Genomic DNA, 12,023 nt, shown 5'->3' with positions numbered 1-12,023 from the left:
ATGCTGATGGATGAGTGCCCAAATAACTAGATTCCCTAAGTCCCTAAAATCATTCCCAGCTAAATTGATTTGGCCAGAACCCGAGTTAAAAGCTCTACAGGCAGGTACGAAGCTCGTAACATCATAGACTAGCTCACCCAACAAATTATTGAACTCTAAGAGTGGAGTGCTCAGCATAACGATTTTCTAAACAGAGACGAGTCCTAGCTACACTCAAACACCAGAGGCAGTTTTAGTGAAAAACACAATTTTTTAAATCATTTGAATAAGGCCATAAAACACATACAGGACATTGGCTCCTGGGACTTTAGCTTGTAGACTAGAATTTTTATTTCTAAATGATGTGAAAATTATACTGTTTACTCTCTAATTGTTTAAAACAATATATTGATTACAATTTCCGGTCCCACTTTATATTAGGTGGCCTTAACTACTATGTACTTACATAAAAAAAAAAAAAAAAAATAATAAGTACAATGTACTTATTGTGTTCATATTGTATTGTAAAACACTTTTGCTGCTATTGAGGTGGAATAGGGGTAAGGTTAGGGAGAGGGTTGGAGGTATGGGTAAGTTTAAGGGTGGGTTAAGGTGTAAAGTATGGGTCAACAGTGTACAGTATACGATACCACATTGCGTGGCGTTTGGTTGTAATTTTCAGTGGGAGGGCAACAAGAGAAGCAGTATAAAACTTCACTGATTTCCTAGCAATAATAATAGGAAAAAAGAATGGGACGATGCATATGGATGAATAGAATTTCCTAAAGACCATATTTTTTCTTTCCACTTTAGCCCTGATGCCTTTGAGGTTTTTAGTGGAACGCAGCTACTGAAACAGTTTACATATGGCTGAGACAAGAATATCTATACTTATATCCATCATAACAATTAATTATCTTAGTAGCTGTAGTCATCATATCAGTATTTTATTTTCAGAGTTGTCTTGTTCGAGTTGTCTTGCCGTAAAAACAACAACAGGTAGTGGCGGTAGCTCACCGAGTGCAAACATTTGAGGTCATCAGAATAATTGTGTCCCCCATAGTCCAACATATGTATAAAACTATGTGATTTTTTTTTTTTTTAAATAACAAAAATCTTTAATGTGTTTTCTACTACATATTTCAGTAAGGGACATTATGCTATATTAAGCTATATAAATCTCAATACCCTTTAAATCCCTTTAAGAGTGGAGGCCTCAGCATGACGACTCTCTAGAATGAGAGGAAACCTGACTACACTCAGCGCTAGAGATAATTAGTGAGGCTTACCAAAGTAGCCTACATACCAATAGTACTGTCTAAGCAGAGCTCTGGAGAGTGGAGGCTTCAGCAGGATGATTCTCTTAAATGAGAGGAAGCCTAACAACATTCAATCCTGATAGGGGAACTTTTAAGTGTGGAGGTCTCAGCATAACGAGTCCCTAAAGCGAGAGGAGACCTAGCTATGCTCAAAGCCAGAATAAGTTAGAAGGGCTCAAAAAGAGAGAGCCTACAAACCTACCAAAGACAAAGCTCTGAAGATCGGAGACTTCAGCAGGATGACTCTCTTAAACGAGAGGAAGCTTAACAACACTCAGCCCTAGTAGAGAAACTCTTAAGAGTAGAGAACGCCGCATGATGATCGAGAACTGACTACACTCAATGCCATACATACTATATTACTGACAAAGACAGAGCTCTGGAGAGCGGAGGTTTCAGCAGGATGACTCTCTTAAGCAAGAGGAAACCTTACAATGCACAACCCTGGTAGGTGAGCTCTTAAGAGTGGAGGTCTCAGCATAACAACTCTCTAACGTGAGAGGAGACCTAGCTACACTCATCACCAGAGGCAGTTAGTGAGGCTCAAAAGAAAGAGCCTACATAGTATATCAATGCCAAAGGTAAAGCTCTGAAGAGCGGAAGCTTCAGTAGAAGGACTCTTAAATGAGAGGAAGCTTAACAACACTCTACCCTAATGAGAAGCACCAAAAAGTGGTGGTCTCATCATAACGACTCTCTAAAACGAGAGGAGACCTGACTACACTCAAAGCTAGACACTGTTAGTGAGGCTCAAGGTAGAGCCTACATATTAATAGTACTGTCTAAGCGGTGTTCTAAGGAGCAGAGTACACTGCATAACGACTCAGAAAGCTAGAGTAGTGAGCTAGGAGTACTAACCTTGCTCCTAAGTGATAACAGAGCTCTAGGGAGCAAGCACTCAGCATAACAACCCTCTAAAGCGAGGGGAGTGCAATCATCCGCCCTTATGGATCAGCATACTCAGTACAAAGACCCTAACGTGAGGGGAGTAATCGAAAGCTCGACCTGAAGAGCGACGATCAAGGAGGCCCACAAGAGCCTAACAATCTTAAAACAGCCATAGAACTATGTAGAGAGACCACTAGAAATGGTGATCTCAGCATAGCGACCCTCAAACGAGAGGAGTTACCAAGCTCAAGAACAGCTGATCAGGACAAGCCTTGCAACCTGAAATAATTGCAAAACAAAAACATTAGGGATCAGAATGCTCAGCATAGCTCTCTAGGTGAGAGGACCGGAAACCATGCTCCACCTAAATACACAAACCTGGGCTGAGAGGATGAGGAGGCTCAGAGGAGACTCAAGCAAGAGCCTAACAACTAAAAAACATGCTATTATACCATGTCAGGAGCTGTCTTCATCAATAATATAGATAGATGTTTTGAAACACATTCAATATCTCTCATTATACAAAGTTCCTATTCTGTAAAATACATTTTATTAATGATATACATCTTAATAACTGCATCTGCAGCCGCGAGACCCAAAACACGGGTGAGAGGTGTTCAATTCTGAAAGAGAATCAAGCAAACAAGGCATTCTTGATGCGACCACATCTCGCAGCATGGCTTATCTCCTTTGAGAGCCAACCAATCTCTGACCAGACACTAAATTCCCTCAAGAATCAGGCAAGAGCAGAAACCGCCAGGTTTCACAAAGCCCTTTTCATAACTATATCAGGCACCTGTATTACAGAACTGAAGGACAGTAAATAAATGGTGAATGTTCAGGAGATATTACAGTAAATACAGATTTTTGCAACCAAAACTTATTGGAAATACGAAGCTTTACCTACATTTCTGCGAAACTGCAAAAACATATTTATACATTTAACTCCAGTTTCTAATGAAAATTAACACAAGAAACAGTAAAACACCAAAAATGAGTTCTCCCTTTTCATGAAAATTATGATCACAGGTGAAGATTACTAATTAATAACGATTTATTCTTATGCAGTTAAAACATTTTTACCATGTGTGATGATGAATACATTTTAACTTTTGCATCACATAATCCACTCCTTATGTATGACTTTTCTGTCTAATAAGGCATAAACTGCCATGATACTGTACATACTGTACAGCAACAAAAGTAACAAAACATTGCCACGGTAATGATGAACTGATTGAACACACTATTCTGCGTAAAGAACGTGAACAAGTTTTTGGTGAGAGAATCCGGCAGCTCTGATTTCCTCCAACAGTTGTTTGAAGAAGTCATCATTTGTTGTTTATTTTCAATTCAGTTGCCTTTTAAACAAATGCATTGTCCAATGTTAAGAAGATAGGTAGTCTTGTATGAATACATTTTGGATTAATTCATTCATTTGTTCGTTCATTCATTCATTCAAATAAGAAATCAAGCAATGAAATGACCTTATCAAAATGGAACCCATCCTGAATACAACTTTGCAAAAACATCTGCAAATATAGTAATTTGGCTGTAGGTAAAAACTTTAACATTTTCAACCTATGATGTCAATAGAGATAGAATGTTGTTTTAGGGGAAACTGTTATTGCATTTGATTATGAAATTAATTAGCAACTGTTAAGACGTTCACAATAAAACCGTGAAAATAGAGTAAAAAAGAACATTTTGATTTTATCTTGACTTAAAATGTCATGGCTACACTTTTGAAACAGTGTGGTAGTTTCACAGACACTGTCATTAGAGATGAAATTGCACAGAGCTAGAAGAGAAATACAGAAATCCTGCTACATCAAAACAGAGCCTTCAGTGAGTTCAAAGAGTGCAGTGAACATGCTGGGATGCTGGGAAAGAGAGAGAGTACATGGCTCATTGGATGCATTATTAACAAATACTCTACTGTATGTGAAGAGAGGTGGAACAGAAGACATACAAAGAGCAGAAATATTAAAGTGCAGTTTGAATCGGTTGTTTCTTTTCATTCATCGACTTTTAGTATTTTTTCTCATATATTACTCTGTCCGTTCGAACACACAGTGTAACCTCTCTGAAGGTCTGTGTTCCCGAACAAAATCTATTAGTTGTACATGAGGTCACATGTCATGAAGTTGAAATTGAATTTTTTTGGACGATAAATGAAAAACAGACTAGTGTAATGAAAGTGTGATAGGAAGGCATTGCATTACACAAAACCACCGAGGCTCTCATTCATAACTGCAGTTTCCCCTTTTTCTTAGCGCTTCCCTTTTTTATTCTTTTTTGAAGTCTGAGGATACTGGGTAATTGAATTTTGACCGCAATTCAGTCTAAAATCCAAGCCGTTTTAGTTTTTTTTTTTTCGTCCCATGCTCCTTCGTCTCTGCAATTTCATGACTTGAGGCCACAGCGACAGCAGATTCATTACAGGAATTATACATGGCCGTTAACGTCAGCCAGTTTAACATCATGTGTCTTGTGTGGTAAATTAACAAAATTTTCAAAACCTGTATTTAAAATGTAATTTAATGTAGTGTTCACATAAAAACTATTGAGCATGTTAATGTGTTTCAGGAGGGAGAAATGCTAAGAGCGGTATTCTGTTGAAACACTTTGATCTGTCTTTCAGAATCATCAGACTACACACGTAATTGGTTTACTTGTACTTGTCTCTGCCTATTAAAATGCAAGTATTTTGTCACTGAAATATTTATCTTCAAATCAGTTACATGGGCACATCAACAGTATGGAACTGTTGAGTTGAAGATATAGAGAAAGATCAAGAAAACATTGTGACAAAGAAAAAAATAGTGCATTTGAGGTTAAACCCACAAAAAAGTGAAGCTAACAGCGACGTCTCCATTGAAGATCAGTGAATGAGAGGGGACAGGGGAGGAACGAGACGAGGGAGCGACTACAACTCCAGAGATCATTTCAAAAGCAACTGACACTCAAGAGACTCAAGAGAGAAAGAAATGTGTCTTCTTAGATCTGACACCCCTTAACAACCCGAAAGAGATCTTAACATCATGTTTCACATTATGTAGATTGTACTTTATTTTATTATATAAGAATCGCTTGCTTATATAATAAAATAAAGTACACTGTTTATTATGAAAATAATAATAATAATAATAATAATAATAATAATAATAATAATAATAATAATAATAACAATAATAATAACAATAATAAAAAATATAAAGAAAAATAAAGAAAAATCGAATAAACATTTAAAATAAACTATTGACATAAACATATGTACACAGTATTTTTTTTTCAATTTGTATTTATTTTTATGTAAATTATGATGATGATGATGATGATAGTGATGATGATGATTAGTGTTGTTGTTGTTAACACTGAAACTGAATTCTTACAAGCTCCGAAGTGTGAAGTATAGAAAATAGTTAAGTAGATGTTTCCAGGCAAGATTATGAGCCATGAATTAACTTTATTCAATTCATTCATTCATTCATTCATTCATTCATTCATTCATTCATTCATTCACTTTATATAAACTATTAATTCAATCAATAATCCAACCTTTTTGAGTGGGCAGTTCTTGGCCTGAATAAATGGTCCTTACTCCCTATTGGTTAGTCAAGGGTGTGTTTATGCAGGACTAAGACACCACCCACTAAATCACTGTTTGTGTGTTTGTTTATTTATTTACTTCTGGTGCAGATAGTATTTAATCTCTTCAGTCAGAAAAGAGTTCTTATTACTTGGCCAAATGTCAAATGATGTGAGATGCTGCAGAGATTGCAGGAGTGAGTATGAACATGTCTGCACGGTGACCCAGAAGTCTGCTGAGCACATAAACAGCCTGAGCTTCTTTCTGCCACTATCTTGTGTGCCGAGCTCTAAGTGTGTCAGACTCATTGCAAAACCAATTACAGGTATAATGTGATTAGCTCTGCCAGAGTAATGCAGTCCAGTGAATTTAAACTCACAGGCACCCTCGCAAACACGCTCAGAGCGTGGGACTGCCACATTACGTTTGGCAGCCAGCTACCAAAAGCCTGATTTGCTTTGCCTCTCATTCCTTTACAACTGGCATCCTTCCCTTTCTTCAACCTCCACTCCATCCTTCCGGATGGATGGAGCAGGGCAGCGTGAGGCGGGAGCTCATCCATGTCCAGTGACAGTTTAATGATGTCAGCTTGGTTTCATTCCACTTCCCATCACACACCCACTGTGTCTGGCATTTTTAACCTTACAGTATTCACACACATGGCTGACCGCTTCACCCTGCCCTGATACCCCTGAGCTGCTTGGCTTGGCCTGGCCTGTGTGGGTTATATGAGGATGTGGGGCAGAACTGAGAGATACCACAGGTTAACATTCATGTGTGTCTGTGTGTGTGTGTGTGTGTGTGTGTGTGTGTGTGTAGGTGTGGGTTCAACATGAGTCTTGAGTAAGGCTCTGGCAATCGAGGGGTTGGGTGGATAACACTGCGGTTAAGACCCAGATCAGTGGAGGCTTTCGCCGCTCATCTCACGCTGTCTTGACTGATCTCTGTAGCTTTTTCTGCTCTGGTGATATGTTGTTTCTCCATGTGCTGGAGATAAATGGCATATGAAATGCAATTATATACTTAAACAATGTGATGCACATTAAAACTGTAAAACCCAATGATTTATTTATTTATTTATTTTATGTGTAAACAGTCTTTTTGGCAAATTGCGTCATATTAAAACAATTATAAAAAAAAGTCACTCAGTTTAACTCCTCTTCCTCCAGTGCGATTAAATTACCAGGTGAACATCAGTCCTCGAAGGATACTCAAACTGATGGCAAACATGCTCTTGTATTTGAGCTCTTCTTTCCTTTTTTTTTTGTTCTTAGATTATCTCTCACTTTGCTCGTTTTTTGTTTTCTTTGCTCTTTTTTTTCATTAGTCACTAGAAGAGACAGAAGTACATGGTTAGCCATCAAGGAATCTGAACCAGTCCACTATGTATACACAAACGTTTCCCCAAAGTATATCATTCTGCAAAATAGTGCCTGGACCTAAACAAATCTAAGATAATATAATTATATCAGTTGATGTCATATTGAGAAAGGCAAGGGAAATGGTACTTCTGTGCTCTGGATAATTGCTAATAAATCGGTGGCCTGAGACATTTGGGCTTCCTACTGCAGAACAGATATTAAAATGTGAATGTGATGAACATTTGATCTATACACGACTGTGTCCAATCTCAAGCGACACAGCATAACTGCCCCATTTGCTACAACAGGAAAAAAAAGTTCTTCCTCTCTGATAGTATTGAAATATGCCCCATTCCATTCCAGGAAGTAGCGTTTATTTGGCCTACCTTGTCAAAGTGCTGCACCTAATCAACAGTTTGTGCAGTCTATCTCTGGCAGCTTGTTATGCCCCATGTGATTTGACAGTCAAAATCAATGCCACTTAAATGGGTGGTGCAATATTCTGAATGCAGAGCCACTGGTTTGCCTCCTCCTATATTGATCTCATCTATCTGCCTTGATTCTGTGGATCACGTTGCCTTGGGTTTCATGCCGCTCATCCTCAACATTAGCATGCAAATGATGTTATGTTCTTCTGTATAATGCTTTGCCAGTGCAGTCGGCCAGCAGTTTGATGGTTGATGATAGGATGACACATTTTGTTTATTTAAAAATTGTATTCATTTATGATTTTATTAGTATATTTTAATAATCAATAACTGTGATTATGAATACAAGCATTATTGCAAACATAATGCTAATAGAATAATAATAATAATAATAATAATAATAATAATAATAATAATAATAATAATAATAATAATAAGTATTGCATTTATTTTTATGTTTACTTTATGTTTACTACCACTAGTAGTACAATACAAATTATTTTATTAATTTTTAACATTAAATAAATCAATCAATCAATAAATAAACATTGTCAATCATGCTTGATTGGGTAATTAAAATGTCAATTTCAAATCACGTGTTTAAAACTACATAATTCACTGATGATATGTGTTTTATATGTGTTATTATATGTATAGTCATCATCTTTATGATGAGGTTTTTTTTCTATAAATATAAATTCTGTATTCTATAAATATCTCTGTAACAAACGTTCGTAGTCACTGGATGGAGGAGACGGGAACCGGCAAACATTGAAGCATTTTAATAATTAAATAAATACAGAATAGCGTGACAGCCCTGATGACTGCCGTGCACAAACAGAACCAAAACACTAAATAAAGTCCTCTCTCGTTTTTCATTGCCATCGCTTAGCATTAGCATTAGCATTTACTCAAACAGCCTCGCTCTGTTCTCCGGGCTCTTGGTCCGCCCCTCTCATCACAACTTCATATGTTTTTGTTCGCTTAATTTCATGTAATTTAATCTTCTGTCACTTGAAAAGATTGTTTTAATACAAATAAATCATAAGATGCATTTGCATTTCCATTCCATTTCAACCCACCATTGCACTCCAATGTACAATAACTGGTGCATTTTTCAACATGCTAATAGATCATGAGGCCAATAACAACAGCTGCACCAACGCTAATAAATGCACAACAAGCAAAATGTATTTTGTAGGTGGCCTTTTTGACCTCAAAAGCCGCTGAGGTTTAATCGAAACAAAGCATTGGGCCAAAACAGAAAAAAAAAAAAAAAATCTAATTAAAGATAGTTAATGAGACACACATGATAAATTGACCTACAAGTGATACTCGCCACCCATATATTAACGTTGATTTCGTAATAGTAATTTGTAATGTCCACATGAAAAGACATTGAAAGGTCAGAGCCACCGTTCCAGAGCTTGTTGGTCGGTATGATGATGTTTTATGAGTTATAATGCTAATAATAATGAAAAATGTTATCAGCGCCGCTGCTTATTAGTCATGTTAATAACTCTTGCATGGTAAATTTTTATTTGGAGTTAGGGGATGTCCCACAGGACACTTGATTAATTAGATCAAAATGTTTAATTGAGGTTCGACAGAGAGGCCCAGATGCTTATCACAGCATTGGAGGAGAGGGGATCAAGAAGGTGTTTTACTGTTTTATCTCACCCTGTTTTCCATAATAATAATTTTCAGAATTCATTAACACAGCAAATGAATGTAATAATTGGAGTGCTTGCTAATTTTGCAGGAGGTGATAACCCAATATACTTCCTGAGTAGAACGTGAGGGCCAGCATTACGCGAGTGCAGTGTGTAAATGAGACCAGGACCTTGACATGAAGAGAGGACAATTATTAATGATTGCCTGACTTTACATTATCCTGCGTATTACACGGCTACTTACCAAAGAAATAAACACAAAGTTATTTTATTTAATGAGATGAACAGTGATTACCGATTAGCCTAGTGATCTGCTGAGGTGCTTACTGCACATGTATTAGGTGTTTTACATGTGTAATACATTAATAAATAAATGGCCATTGCATACTGATTTGAAAATATTTAAGAAAATATTAAGAAATGTTTATTTTTCCCAACAATATTCAAGCCTCTTGTGTGCCAACAATATATATATATATATATATATATATATATATATATATATATATATATATATATATATATATATATATATATATATATATATATATATATATATATATATATATATATATATATATTTAGTGACATTGTCTGGCTGAATTACCCTAATATAGGTTTATGATTGCTCCACCCTAATATATGCAGATAACTTATATTTTTCAGATTTTTGTGTCTTATTATTCTGAATAGCAATAAAAAGTTAAGCATTTGCTGACAACTTATAAGATTTGACCCACATAAAGAAGTTTTGTTTGTAATATAAAATTATTAAATTTATGTCAATTCAATTATATAAAATATTTATTTATTTGCTTTTGATGGCTTTAAAGCTATGATTATGGCAATAATAAATGGAAATGTTAAGGTTTTTTTTTTTTTTTTTTTTTTTTTTTTAGCTATGACAGCTTATAAATCTGCTATGAAAACAAAGAGAAATACCTATTTGAGTTTAGAGTTTGTCTGCAACAAAACATTTTATAATAGACATTATTGCATTTTGATCATACAAATCCATTGTACACTGAAAAAAATAAATAAATAAAAAACTATTATGAAATCAAATTGATATCCACAGTGCCAAGACCATGTATGCCTTTAACACCATATTCACATCTAATGAAAACACTGTCCAATGGAATTCATATGTAGATATGACTGTATGCCTTCTGCCCATGCAGAGGAAGCAATTTAGCTTTAAATAGTGCTGATTTGAAATTATGCAGATGGCATGTGTGCAACGCATTATTTCACGCAGTTCAATTGTATTAGATAAATAAAAACACACATATCTAACAAAGTATTTGTTAGAGTAAGTCAGTTGTGTTTGTGTTAAGTGTGTTTTTTTTTTTTCAGTTTTTCTAAGTTAAGGCTGTCTGCTTATATAATTTTCCAAATGCTATCCATTAATGCTAATAATGAAGATATTATGCATTTGTGCACATTAATATATATTATTCTAGATCAACAAAACAACATTAGCAATGACGAAAACCAGAGTTTTTGATGACAAGTTCAGTCCTCCTCTCACTTTTTCACATGTACATGTGGGCACAGGTTTGATTTTATCACAAAAAGGCAGAAGGACATTGTTGGGGGACAGTCAGTAACCAAGCATTTTTAATTTGTTACTATTTAGGTCTTATTCATCTCATTTATCATAATAAAGTATCTGTACTTTATCATTAACATTTTTATTTGTATTATTTTAAGAAACTTATTTTGAGCATAATATCATACTTTTTACTCCACCACATTTCTTAAAAAATATGTTGTTCCTCATTATTTTTAAATGGAAAAACCCTGGGGCATGATAGTGGTGTAAGATTCATGAACAAGCTGATTATTTTCAATAAATCTGTTCAATAGGTTATCAAATCGAACTGACGATTCAGTGAATTGGATTAAGCAAATTCTAGCTGTTATGGAATCATTAAACTCACTGATTCAAACGATTCAGTCGAAGTGAATCTCCAGTTAATCCTACAGTAACTGTTGTAAAGGTTTCAAATATGCAGCATATGTTGGAAAATCAAAGAATGTGCAGGACTTGGAAAAGAAAAGTGGGCAGTTTAACTTCCCTTTTAAGCATTATTTACAGTACAACTCACATTCAGTCATTATTCCTGTTAAATATCCTGTTTTGCATTAAAATGTCACATCGCGGAAGCAAAATGGGTTTCAAACAGCAATTCACATGGACTTTAATGATCTGAAATCAGTCATACAAACACTGAATCTTTGCAAACTGAAATGTGGAACAGTAACCTTTACTCAAGTGTATCCCAGTGCATTATTTCTGTCAGAGAGCTGCCTGTCTTCATTTCCCCATGATTGCTAGCTGTCTGCATGTTTGTCTAGAGGATCACCACCCACTTAGTCAGGGATCTCGACTCATGTTGTTGAAGCGAAGCAGACGTCAATGCAAATCCCGCAGTGAGATGCCAAACAACAACACAACAGGCAGGTTACAGGTCTGGGAGAAAGAAAAGCACAGGAGAGGGAGGAGAGAGAGGGAGGAGACTAAAATCATTGGTCACTAGCCACTAGCAAATTGAAATCTAAGCAATTTGCTTAATAAAATTAGCTAGGTCATTGACTTCCTTATGAGAGGTATAGTTTGGTTAAAAACACTCTTACCCACAGAGCAACCGCACATCTGTGCATTCTTCTACAGGTACTATCTGGTGGAGACCGCATCCGTACAAACATAACCACATACCCGTCCTCTTGTTTCAACTGACAGAGCTTCCATAAGCACTGTGGATATCTGGAAGTGTGGG

The 12,023-nt window shown here is 35.9% G+C and overlaps 1 protein-coding gene across 1 annotated transcript in view; it reads left to right on the top strand.

The window, feature by feature from the left end:
* The window catches only part of LOC113060535 (ALK tyrosine kinase receptor-like), a 426,749-nt gene that overhangs the window by 333,193 nt on the left and 81,533 nt on the right, over positions 1-12,023 (top strand). The gene's annotated exons all lie outside the window — the stretch shown is intronic.

The sequence above is a fragment of the Carassius auratus genome, chromosome 42, assembly GCF_003368295.1.
Source record: "Carassius auratus strain Wakin chromosome 42, ASM336829v1, whole genome shotgun sequence".
In the NCBI taxonomy this organism is placed as follows: domain Eukaryota; kingdom Metazoa; phylum Chordata; class Actinopteri; order Cypriniformes; family Cyprinidae; genus Carassius; species Carassius auratus.
The sequence above is the reverse complement of the archived record's forward strand: the minus strand, read 5'-3'. Positions and strand labels throughout refer to the sequence as shown.